Source organism: Canis aureus, chromosome 28 (genome assembly GCF_053574225.1).
Source record: "Canis aureus isolate CA01 chromosome 28, VMU_Caureus_v.1.0, whole genome shotgun sequence".
In the NCBI taxonomy this organism is placed as follows: Eukaryota; Metazoa; Chordata; class Mammalia; order Carnivora; family Canidae; genus Canis; species Canis aureus.
Genome location: NC_135638.1, coordinates 13,193,644 through 13,206,002, shown reverse-complemented (window position 1 = coordinate 13,206,002; position 12,359 = coordinate 13,193,644). Strand labels below are relative to the sequence as shown.

General features: G+C 39.2%; 1 pseudogene; it reads right to left on the bottom strand.

Moving 5' to 3' along the window:
- Positions 1 to 9,070: 9,070 nt before the first annotated feature.
- Positions 9,071 to 9,385, bottom strand: LOC144300141 (10 kDa heat shock protein, mitochondrial pseudogene; annotated as a pseudogene).
- Positions 9,386 to 12,359: the final 2,974 nt, after the last annotated feature.

Sequence of the window (12,359 nt, the reverse complement as noted above, 5' to 3'; positions counted from 1 at the left end):
TGAAATGTGCATTCCTGTATTCATTCAGTGTCTTGCCAAGATTCTCCAAACCTAGATATTATTATCCCTGAAACAGGATTCTTGATAATGATTTTATGCTATAAAGATACTATCATTCCTTATAATTCTATCATTATATTAAAATATTCAGTGACTACCAACATGCCTATGACATTTTTGTGGTTGCCTTATAAGCAGTATTATATCTTAAAAAGGTCCATGAGCTCTGGAGTCAAGACATATTGAAGCTCTGTTTCCACTATTCACTGGCTTGTGACCTTTGGCAATCTAATTAATTTCTATGGCACTCAGCTTACTCATCTGTAAAATTGGAAAGCTATATTTTATGGTATCATTTAAATTCACAATCTTGATGTCAAGTATTTTGCATGTTGCCTAGCACTTCCTTGTATATGTTGCCTAGTATGTGCCTCATTCAACGTGTAGAAACTAGTAATGGTGGTGGTGGTGGTGGTGGTGGTGGTAGTGGTGGTGTGGTAGCAGTAGTAATATAGCCCCGGAAGATAAACCACACACTTGAGAATATGAGCCTGGGCTGGAAGAATTGGAAAATTTTCTCTAATGCAGAATAGTCTTACTCCCAGGTATCTTTGATTTTACAACTCTCAAAAGGTGGAGCTTTCTCCAGCAATGATTCCAAGACGAGAGTTTAGTCTTGAGACTGTAGAAAATTCATGAAATTCAAAATAAGTTTTCTTGATATTCATGATTCAGAACAAGAATTTTTTTCCGAAGAGATGATACCATGTTAATGCTCTTCCTCTTACTGTGGAAAATTTTCCTCCACAAATGGAAATATTTTTAATGTTCTTAAAAAATGAACGTATGCTTGATACAAAAATGTAAATAGTATAGATACAGAGGAAAAAAATAGTTGTCCCACTATTTTAATGATTCCAGGAATGATTTTTTATTTTTTAGTGATTGTAGGAATATCCTTTCAGTCTTTTTTGTATGTGTAAGCAAAAATATGGAATATGAGTTTAAAAATATGGAATTACTATATAAGATTATATGTATACATACTCTTCCACAACTTCCATCTTCTCTTAGAAATATATCATGACCATCTCTTCATGTCAATGAACATAAATTCATCTCATTTTTTAAAATTGCTGCCAAGTATTCCATTTGTATGTGTGCCATATTTTAACCAAAACTCTACTTATCATTGTTAAGAAAAATTTTAGTAAACATTCTTATACATATTTACTATTTGTGTTGGTATTTCTGTAGAATAAATGCCTAGAGGTAGAGTTGAAGGGCCAATGGGTATACACATTCTAAATGTTGATACACGTTGAATTGTCCTCTAAGGAGCTTACGCTGTTTAAACTCCCATCAGTAGCGAATGAGATCACCTATTTCCTTTCAGTCATACTGGCTTAAAATGAGGCTTGCTTTCAGTGGGGCTTATCATTTGAAATCATCAACGTGGGTACAAAATAAATAGAAAATAGAACACAAAGCTGACTACTAGAACCCAGAGCCAGAATGCTAACCAGGGCCTGGTTTATGGTGGCCAGAAGTCACTCAACACATATTTGGTGACAGACAGAGAACATCTGGCTCTCTAACCAAGATCATCAAGGGCCTGACTTCGGAAAAACTAGTAGATGGAATAAAGAAAAAGTAAAATTATGTACAAACATTAGTGTTCACAGTCTTCTGCTAAAAATAACAAATATGTATGAATGAAGAGCTTAAAGCCACTTGACTTGAGAAGGCTTAGGGGAGATGGCTGAAACTTCAAATTCCAGTCAGAAACAGGTATAGCATTCATCTTCTTTTTTTTTTTTTAAAAGATTTTATTTATTTATTCACAAGAGACACACAGAGAGAGGCAGATACATAAGCAGAGGGAGAAGCAGGCTCCCTGTGGAGACCTGATGCGGGACTCAATCCCAAGACCCCGGGGTCATGACCTGTGCCAAAGGCACAGGAAATATTCATCTTCCAATTGCATGTTTTCATATGCTGTTCAAATAAGGAAGCAAATAAGCAAATAAGGAAAATTACAGTGACTGTGGTTTGGTCGTAACTACTCCCTCAAGGCTTTATAAAACTTGCTTTTCCTCCTTTGTGAGTTTTAGGTATCTGAGAATTAGCACTTACAGTTCCCAGTGGAAGTGATTTTCTTTATTTGTAAGTGTAGAAAGCAGGTTTGAATGTTGTGTTTTTCTGGGATAAAAAGAGTTACTGTGATTCTAATTCTCTTAAAATGCTTATTCTCTGTATAAATATTAGCAAGTGACTTCTTATATGTATTAAAGACCGTGTTGCATGAATGGGTTTAACAGCCAGGGACCCGGGCAGCCTGATCAAATTAAGTGCAAATTTGTAATAAATACATGATAATATCAAATGGTGTATTTAAATAAAACAGGAGTTCCTCTAATGTGGAAAGAGAGAAAAGCTAGCATGAAATCTGATTTAAAATTGAGGAAACTGTGGATTGTGTTTCCTAACATTATGATTTCCAAGCCCTGAGGGTGCACCATTGGGACCAGTTGCCCTTTTCATGACCCTCTCAGGGTTGCAAACACCATGAAGCTGCCTCCTGAACATTATTAATATTGCACAGAGCAAGGATTCTATCAAGAATAATTATTTTGCCTACTTAAGACGTAAGTCATTCTTCAAAGGCATTTCAATGAATATAAATGCCAAAAAGCTCCTTTGAACATCTCTATTAAAAATTGCTGCCGGTGTCAGATGCTGGTAAATGAAAAACTCTAGGTAGTGACAGTTTCATCTAATACAAATAAAGTCAAAACCCCTTGATTGGTGCTGAGTGGATTACTCATTGTGTATGTGTGTGAAGAATCATGAATTACTTTGACACAGGTTGATTTTTTTTTTAAGGGGTTCTTTTATCTCCTTTTTCTCCCCTGGAGAAATCATTTTGGTAGAGATTTGGGGAGGTTTTAACAAACTTCATTTATACATCGAAGGCAGTGCTTTTTCAAGCAATCAGTGAAGTTTATATTCTAATATATGTGTTGTTGCTCCAAGATATTCCCTGGAATATATTTATGTTCCTTAGAATTTTCCAAATTATTTTTTAAGCTCTCAAAGAAAGGAGTTCTGGTTTGGGGAAAACATCTAACGTGAAATGCATTTTTTTTTCCTTTTTCTTTACTATAATGTGCCCAAATTTTACAAAACATGTTTCTTTCTCTTCCTTCGTTTAGCCAAAGGAAAAAAATCAGCATCCTTTCAATAATTAGTAGGCAAGACTATGAGCTGAAGCATTCCCAAGGATGGCAGAGTGGAATTTCCCTTCATCGGAGGCTCTCTGGGGTTTTGATTCCTGATTGCCCTAACCCTTAGAAGCAGCTTTCCAGCTCTTGCTCTTTCGCCTAGTTATCTTGCTAAACATTACAAATGTCATTCTTGCTTCCTCCAAAATCACACCCAGGGCCATTGTCCTCACTTTTTTCTAGATGGCTTTTTCCCCCTTGTCCTTTGACATACTTCTGAGTTCCTCAGGACTACAGAATACAGGCTATTTTAAATCAAGTCAATGACACATTCTCAGTTCCGACATCTATGGTTTATTTTTTTTCCTTCTGGTTCGTGTATTGTCTTTATTCAAAATAACTGTTCAAAAAAAAAAAAAAAACAAAACAAAACAAAAGCACAAAATAGTAGTCCAGAGTGCAACCCAACCATTTAAAACTATGTAATTCCTTTTAATTTTTGCCTACCTGCCTAATGATGATTTGAAGATGCAAATAGGGGCACCTGGGTGGCTCAGCGGTTGAGCATCTGCCTTTGGCCCAGGGATCAAGTCCCACATCGGGCTCCTTGCATGAAGCCCGCTTCTCCCTCTGCCTGTGTCTCTGCCTATCTCTATATATCTCGCATGAATAAATAAATAAAATCTTTTTTAAAGAAAAAAAGAAAATGCAAATAAAAAATCTAAGTACGTAGAAGGCACATGATAATTTGACATATAATTTATAGGTGCTACTTTTTTTATGATTTTAGGTTAATTTTGCCAAAAATGTTTTTTTCCCTCATGGAACTTAAGATTTACTGTTCTTTAAAAAATGTTCTCTTCTTAATTGTCCTCCTACATTCCTTCAGTCACTACAATTTTATAATAACATCAAAAAATAATTAGAAAAGTCCTAGAATTATGCTATCACTGGCCTCTAATGCATTCCCTTTATTTTATGGATGAGGAAATAGGTTCTGAATATGGTCTGTCCAAAGCTACATAGATAACATGTCCAACTCAACTGACATGAAAATGGAGTTCACTTGGTTTTATATGAATTCTCTTTTCCATATGGAAATTTTATTTTCCCCATGTTATTCGATTTTCCCTAAATTATAGTCTGATTATTCCATGTTAGAAGTAACAATATTCACCATCTGTATTGGACACATTTAAGTATCTCCTTAGATTTTCTTGATGGCGTAGTCTCTTGGATCCTCTGCCCCGGCCTTCACAGCAACCAATACCACATTCCCAGAAGGACTGTAGATACTAGTGTTAGCATCAAAGACTTTGAGAATGCAGAAGTTGGGTTCCCTATCATATCCCTATTCAGTTTCCCTAGCTGTCTAGCCCCAGCAAAAACTAGATGAATCATGGCCAATCGCTATGGACTAGCATCACCTTAAGCAGATGACGGCTCTAAGCCAAGGTGATATGCCAGCTGTGATTTTGTGACTGCAGCAAACAAGCACATTCCGAGATCCAAGCAAGCAGGTGCTGTCAACTAGGGCTCTGAGGCAGGTAGCAGGGTCCTGAACCTTGGAACTTTACTTGCGACTTGACCATGATGATCAGAAATAACAAAGTCCAGACATTGGAGTAAGACAGCAATTTGATTACTGGAACTAGTCTATGAATTAGGTGCTGGGTCCCAAAAATAGGAAGGAATCTGATTACCAGAATCAAGATACTGATGGCTGGAGCCTGGGCTGTAAGATCAGAGGGTGAGGTGAGGCTGTCTCCAAGTGAGGACCCAAATAGAGCTTGTGCTTCCTAGAGACAGCAAAGCAGAGACTCCAGGAAAGGATGAAGTGGCCTGAGCCACAGAGAGGAGTATCACGACTGACCAGGGCCTGACAGGTCACAAATAACCACAAACTGGACTCTTAGGTCTTTTTTTTCCCTTTTTTTTTTTTTTTTCATTTTTATCTTAATATCTAGCTTCTAGCTTCTTTCTGAGGCCTGCTGTTGAAGAAGCAATTTTCAGAGAATAAAAGCCATTTCTAGAGCCTCCTTTTTGATCTCTCCTCAAATAGAAATACTATCCAAGCAATCCTCGCAGATCACTTTGTAATTAGCAACCACTATAACTTAGTAATCAGCAAACATTCTGAAAAAATTGGCACATTTGTTCATTCATTCATTTACACATCAGTGATAGACAAGTACTCACTACGTGCCTGCTGAAGGCAAAATGCCTACTCTCGAGGCAGACAGACCCGTGTTCTAACACTGGCTGGCTGTTTCCTATCGGCAAGGCCTATTCAAGAGTTAAAAGGATTAAATGAGATAATTCATATAAAACATAAAGCACAGGACCTTGCAATAGTAATTAGTTAATGTATAATAGCTACTACTATTACTTTTACTTTTATTACTATCAATGATAACATTAAAACATGGTTACAGTCTATTGAAAGGACTAGACTTTACAATAAATAAATGTAATATAGAGTAATAGGTGCCACAGTACAGGTATGTACAGGTTTTGGAGGGGATAATAATTCTACTTGGAAAGGTCAGAGAAGCCTTGACAGGATGAATCATGTTTTACCTTAAGGTTAAAAGTTGAAGAGTACCCGCCCCCCCCCCACAGTCATGGTAAGGATGTTACGGGCAGAGGAGTTTCTTCCTACTATGTGAACCAGGGCAACAGGCAAAGCTGGAAACGTATAAAGGGGCTACGTGACAAACAGTGTTAGAACCTTCGCATCCGAGTCTGGACTTTGGATGGGGAGATTATGGAGAAGACTAACCATGAAGAAACAATTTACCTTCCATAAAAATCATTCTAACAGCACTGGGGAAGCTGGAGCTGGAATCAAATTGGGGGAAGGGAACCAGGCAAGCCAGCGAGACCCCAAAGGCAGGAAGGCCAGTGAGGAGCTGTTGAAAAGGTCAGAAGGGAGGAGATGAGTGTCTGTCTGTCTGGTTCTGTGTTTTTAAACTCCTAGCCTACTGCCAAGCAGAATACTCAGGGAATCCCAGCCCCAGCCCCAACAGTCATCCTCTCCATCCTCACTCTCTCTCTCTCTCTCTGGCTTCGGTGTGGTCCAGAGGCAGAGTGACCCAGTGTTTGGAACTGACCCTGGAAGGGCAACTTCTGAGCCTCTCAAGTGTATCACAATCTATGCCCTTCTTCTCCCTTTTTGGTAGACCCTGAACAGAGCAGTGTTTCCTCAAGGGAGGTCCACTGGTCACCTGTTTCAGAAGGACCCTGGGGGCTCATTAAAAATGCCTATTTCCAGACCCATCCCAGCTGTCAGAATCCTTTGCAGTTGAAAATCAAATCTGCACTTTTTGCGATCTCCCCAGGGGATCCTGACTTTGAGAACCCCTGCAAGGGACCACTAGACAAATGGTTCTGGAACTTGACTGATCATCTTAAACTTTTTCAAAGTGGTCTTTGAGACCCCATCCCTCCAGAAATCTGAAGGTCTAGGGTTGAGTAGGGAGTCCTCCCAAGGGGTGGACATGAATCCTACCTGGGAACCATTGCCTAATATCACCTTCCTGGTAACTTAACCCTCTGCTGCTAGGATAAATGAAATAGTCACAGATCCTTCCTGGTGTACTTACAGAGGGATGGCCAACTTGCCATTTTATTGAATGGAATTCCCTCAGGAGGCTTTTGAAAACAATGAGACTGATGAAAGAGGAAAGGTCTCTCTCATGACTTAGTGCTAATAAGAGATGGTCCTGAGAAGTGATGGCTACCGAGGACCACAGCACTTCTTGATGCATTACAAAGTGTGCACGAGGCAGAAAGCTGCCTGATTTGGGACAAAGAATTACCTTTGATCTCATCACCTGCATCAGAGCCTTTTCTAGCTCCTCTCTCATTTGCCTCAGAAATCTGGGGAACTCCCTTTAACCATGTGATGCTTGTGCTTCCAATTCAGAAAGCAAGGATCATCATTTTTCCACTAGCTCCTCGGCCCCAATATGTGTTTATCAGGCCTGAAAAAGACCTTATCCAATAAAGGATCTGTTTGGGGTGGGAGGGGAACTGGAGTAGAATAAGAAGGAATGATTATAAATTTTAAAATAACAATGAAAAAAATGAATCCTGGACCTTGTCCACCATACCAGAACCAAATCTAATGACTACAGTAGAGATAATTTATGTGACTTAAAATGAGATTTAAAAAGGTAAAGAAGAGAGAAAGTCCCACAGAAACAGAACATTGTGCCATTAGTTATCACTAAAAGTGGGTCTGGTCCACTGCTTATTTTTTCTCAGTTTAATGAATGCCCCCTGGGATTGCCTGTTAAAGCTCATTGCTCTGTCAGAAACTCTGTTGAACATTGGAAGGAGATTTTTCTGGTTTCCAAATGATGAAAAGATTCTCTTGGAACATTTTTCATAGGAGTAATGGTAGCCTCTGAAAATTTTTTGCTTTAATTTATCATGGTTGAACAAGTGAGCAGTCTTCCAGCAAGAGATCTTTTAAGAACTTGCAAGTACAAAAGAGGGTGACCTTTTTGCTGGCAGTAAAATGTGAGCCTTCTTACAATTCCTCTTGTGTAAGCATTCATGTGGAGAGAATAGCCCAAGAACACACATTAACTATCCTTTTTACCTCCAGGAAGATAAAGGAAAGTTCATTTTGAAGCGTAAACCTCCCAATAATAGAGTTACCAACCCTCTTGGCCTGGAAATTCCAGAAGAGTCTTCAAATGAAAAGTACCACTGCAATCTAGAAGTATTTAGTCCATTATCATTAGGGAAGGACCAGTTTGTCCAGAGAGTCAAGAAAGAATTCACTGAGAACATGCAACTCCAGCTGAGTATTGCAGGATAACACAAGTTTGCCAGATAGAGGAAGAGGAAAAGCAAAAGCATTCCAGGGAGTGTGAACAGGCACATACATGTGGTGATTTAAAAAACCAACCAAACAAACAAACAAACAAAAAAGCACATGTTTTAGTGTCAAAAGTCAGAGGTGAGGGCAGAGACGAGTGCATAAGGTGTCTATGTTTGGGGTGGGGGTGGAGGGTCATCTGAGGGGGGGCGGGTGAATCTGGAGCTGTAGATCATGTGAAGGCATTTGTCACCAAAAGGAAAGTCATAAAGTCTTTCCAGTAAGGGAGTTAGTTGTGAAATCAGATTCAGGTTTTAATGGGGTAATTCTAGCTGCAGAGTGACATGGTTTAAGGAATGCCGGGCAGTTGGGACAGAAGACCATTAGAAGGCTAATGCAGTTAATACTAATCAAAGAAGGATGAAGGGAGAGTGAATTAAGGTGGAAATAATTGGCCCCCAGAAGTGCAATTTGGCTAGGATCCCCTGGAGGGGCTTTCTTGATCTGCAGTCCTGTGGTTTTCCATACCACACTCTTTGTTCCTGCATCATTGTTTACTGTCATTTGCTTTTTGCAAAAATACACGTCCTGTTAGCTTCTGCTCCCACTTGGCTGATAGCGGCCTCCCTTCTCTGAAATACCATTGCACTAATCACATCGACTTGCATTGTTTTAAACTTGTTTTATTAGGGATCCCTGGGTGGCGCAGCGGTTTGGCGCCTGCCTTTGGCCCGGGGCACGATCCTGGAGACCCGGGATCGAATCCCACGTCGGGCTCCCGGTGCATGGAGCCTGCTTCTCCCTCTGCCTGTGTCTCTGCCTCTCTCTCTCTCTCTGTGACTATCATAAATAAATAAAAGTTAAAAAAAAAATTTAAACTTGTTTTATTACTACTATTATTTAGTTTGGATACCATTGGTTCATTATGAAACGGATTCGGAAATTATTTACGTGATGAAAAGTTTCACAACTTTAGTGGAATGGGCAGCCTCACGTGATGCCATTTCAAGAATGATTAATTTCGGTCTACGTACTTTCCAAGAATGTCACCATCTCTACATAAGAAATAATCCTTGTCATCTAGAACAGCTTGGGCACCTCTGTCTTCTGAGAGAAGAACTTTATCTCCAACTTTCACACTAACTGATTGAATCTTTCCACCTTTTCCTTTAGAGCCCGATCCAACAGCTACTGCTGTTGCTTGTAGTACTTTTCCTTGAGATTTTTCTGGAAGCATAATGCCTCCTTTGGCTACAGTTTCAGCTATACTCCTTTCAAGTAAAACTCAGTCAAAGAGGGGAAGAAACGTTCTAAACTCCAGTCCGGTCATGACTCCAACTACCATAGCTTGTTGTAAATTTGTTTTAGATGGAACTCCTTCAATGCTTCGAATCTAGCTTTGAATGTAGTTGCCTATCCCTCCGCTTGGGATCCAAAAAAGTATATTAAGTGGGGCCAAACATACATTCTCCCCGTCTACCACCACTATCATGACGTCAGCCCTAGTGAGATAAGCTGCAAATGCAGAAACTTCAAAGACCCTCTACTTCTCCCAAAGAGCCTGATCCTAAAGGAGATATACTAGCAACTCTGTATTTCCTTTCCCAGGCCCCCACTACAGCCTTTTAAAAACTTTCCCAGTGTTACATTTCCCAAGAATATACACAAGTCTTCAGACCTCTTCAACCTACAAAGGAAGAGGAAAAAAAGAGGTAGCAAAAGGAATAAAACGTTTATAATTCTTTTCAACCTCCCATTAATTGTTCCATGTCTTAACCTTGGAGAATGGGACAGTCAAGGCATTGCTTTTTGGTGGCTGCACTCCCTGATAAATGTCAGGGACCGCAAAATGATAGGAGTGAGCAAACTGGGAAGGGCATAACTCATCTATGGGATTTTTGCCTTCTTGAGAGCAGGGCTAAGCATCCTACTTCCCTGTAACTGCTCCAATGGCTTACTTATAGTAGGTATATAATAGTAATTAAGTGAATTAACTGATCCTTATTATAACTCTTCAAAAACCTATGTTGGAAAAATAAAAAATAAAAAAAAAAACCTATGTTGGTCTTCATAGTTTTAGAGAATTGCCACACAATCTCCTGTCCTTTCCGTAATCTTGGAACATGATCGGTGGAAGTCTTATTGGCCCAATTATATAGATGATAATCTAAAATATGGGTTAAAATACTTAAACAAGCACCAATAGGCACTAAGTGGAAAGCCAGGACACAAACTTAGGGTTTTAACTCTGCATTCTACTTTCTTCTATGTTCTCAGGCCTTCTGCTGGACCCCTGTCATGACAGTTGTATTGAGAAGCCTGTACCTACGTATATGTCCACCTTTCAAATTCCTGAGCAGTGATGGCAGGCCTCTATTTTCTGGCTGTGAAAAAATTTATGAGAACTAGGAAAATGGATAAAGAATGCCAGTTATAGAATAAACCCTATTTGTCCATCTACCCAGAATTAATGAAAATCTATTAGGGGTTAGTCTTAAAATAGGAATATGGAGTAGGATGTTCCCTGAGTACCTATTATAGCAAAGCACCATCTCCCAAGTGAGGTTCCCACATCTGGAGACCATCTAAGGGTATCACAAAAAGTGGACATCCCAGGTCCTATCCTCCAATTGAGTCAAACTCCCTAGGGTTTGAGCCTTAAAATCTACATGATTAAAAATCTCTTCTGGAAGTTTGGAAAAATTACTGGACTGAGGACTTAGTCACCTCATTTGACAGCTCCAGATATTCTGATCTCAGATGTTTTATCTGCAAAATGGGATAATAAGACCTTACCTTCCTAAAGCCAGGAGGCTAGATCTCATTATCTCTTCCTGTCCTTTATGTTTATAAAATTTGCCACTCAATTACTTATGTTTCTCGTCAGTCATTACCAGTGATTCATTCCTGCTTCCCTGTGGTTACCCCCAGTCCCCCCCCAACCCTTTCCCTCATTAATAATCTATCCTCTCCTTAAAACTGTTCCCAACTGCTCCCATCATGGGTTTACCCCCTTCTTGTCTCCAAACTCTTGAAGGATTTGTGGTGCCAGCACTGATTTGACCTAAGGAGGGCATTGTATTGTGGTGACAACCTTTCCTAACTCTATGTTATGACTCCCAGCTGAGTCCAGACTGTCCTTGTTGATGACAGTGATCAACACTATGTACACCATTAGTTTAAAACAGTTTTACAGGGGTACCTGGGTTTCTCTGTTGAGTGTCTGCCTTCAGCTCAGGTCATGATCCCAGGATCTGAGATTGAGCCCTACATCAGGGCTCCCTACCTCAGCCGGAGGTCTGCTACTCCCTCTGCCCCTCCTCCCCATTTGTGTTGTCTCTCTGTCTCTCTGTATCTCTCTCTCTGAAATAGATAACTAAAATCTTTTTTAAAAAAAACAGTTTTATAATGTTCAATAATCACGAAATAGATCCTCTAAAAAGTCTGCTAGGCACAGATTTCAAACTCTGTGTCTAATAGATATGAACTCAGGAATTTGGCTTTTACCGCCTACAGTTAACTCTCCTTCAGTGTCTAGACCTTTAGACTCTTCAATTCAGAAAGAGTATAAAGCATTTCCTAAAAACAAGAAGATCTAATTAAACTATAAAATAATTTTTAAAAAGCTAACTTGAAATAACCAGTCTCTGGATTACAAGGGAAATATGCTGGAAAGATAACGTGGAGCATGAAAAGATGGATGTAACCAGCAAATTAGCTCTTGCCAAGCTGCCCAAAGATAGAGAGGAATGTAATAAGTTATATTTTTGACCTTGAAGCAGGTATTATTCAACTTCTCCCCAAAACACTGCCTTCTGTTTAAATCAGGGCTATGTGCTAACTTATATCCAAAGCTGCTTGCCAAAAATCCTCTTAACACAGAATTGTAATAAATAATTAGACCCTAGTCTTAAAGTTGGTACAAGATAATGCTTAAATGTTATATAATTGCCAGCTTATAAGATCCTTGTTTTGTAAATGTGTTTTCTTTTATTTTAAACAAACTTTTTATTTATTTTTTATTTTTTATTTATTTATTTATTTATTTATTTATTTATTTATTTTTATTGGAGTTCAATTTGCCAACATATAGCATATCACCCAGTTCTCATCCCATCAAGTGCCCCCCTCAGTGCCCAACACCCAGTTACCCCAAAACCCCACCCACCTCCCTTTTCACTACCCCTTGTTCATTTCCCAGAGTTAGGTGTCTCTCGTAGTCTGTCACCCTCTCTGATATTTCTCACTCATTTTCTCTCCTTTCTCCTTTATTCCCTTTCCCTATTTTTTATATTCCCCAAATG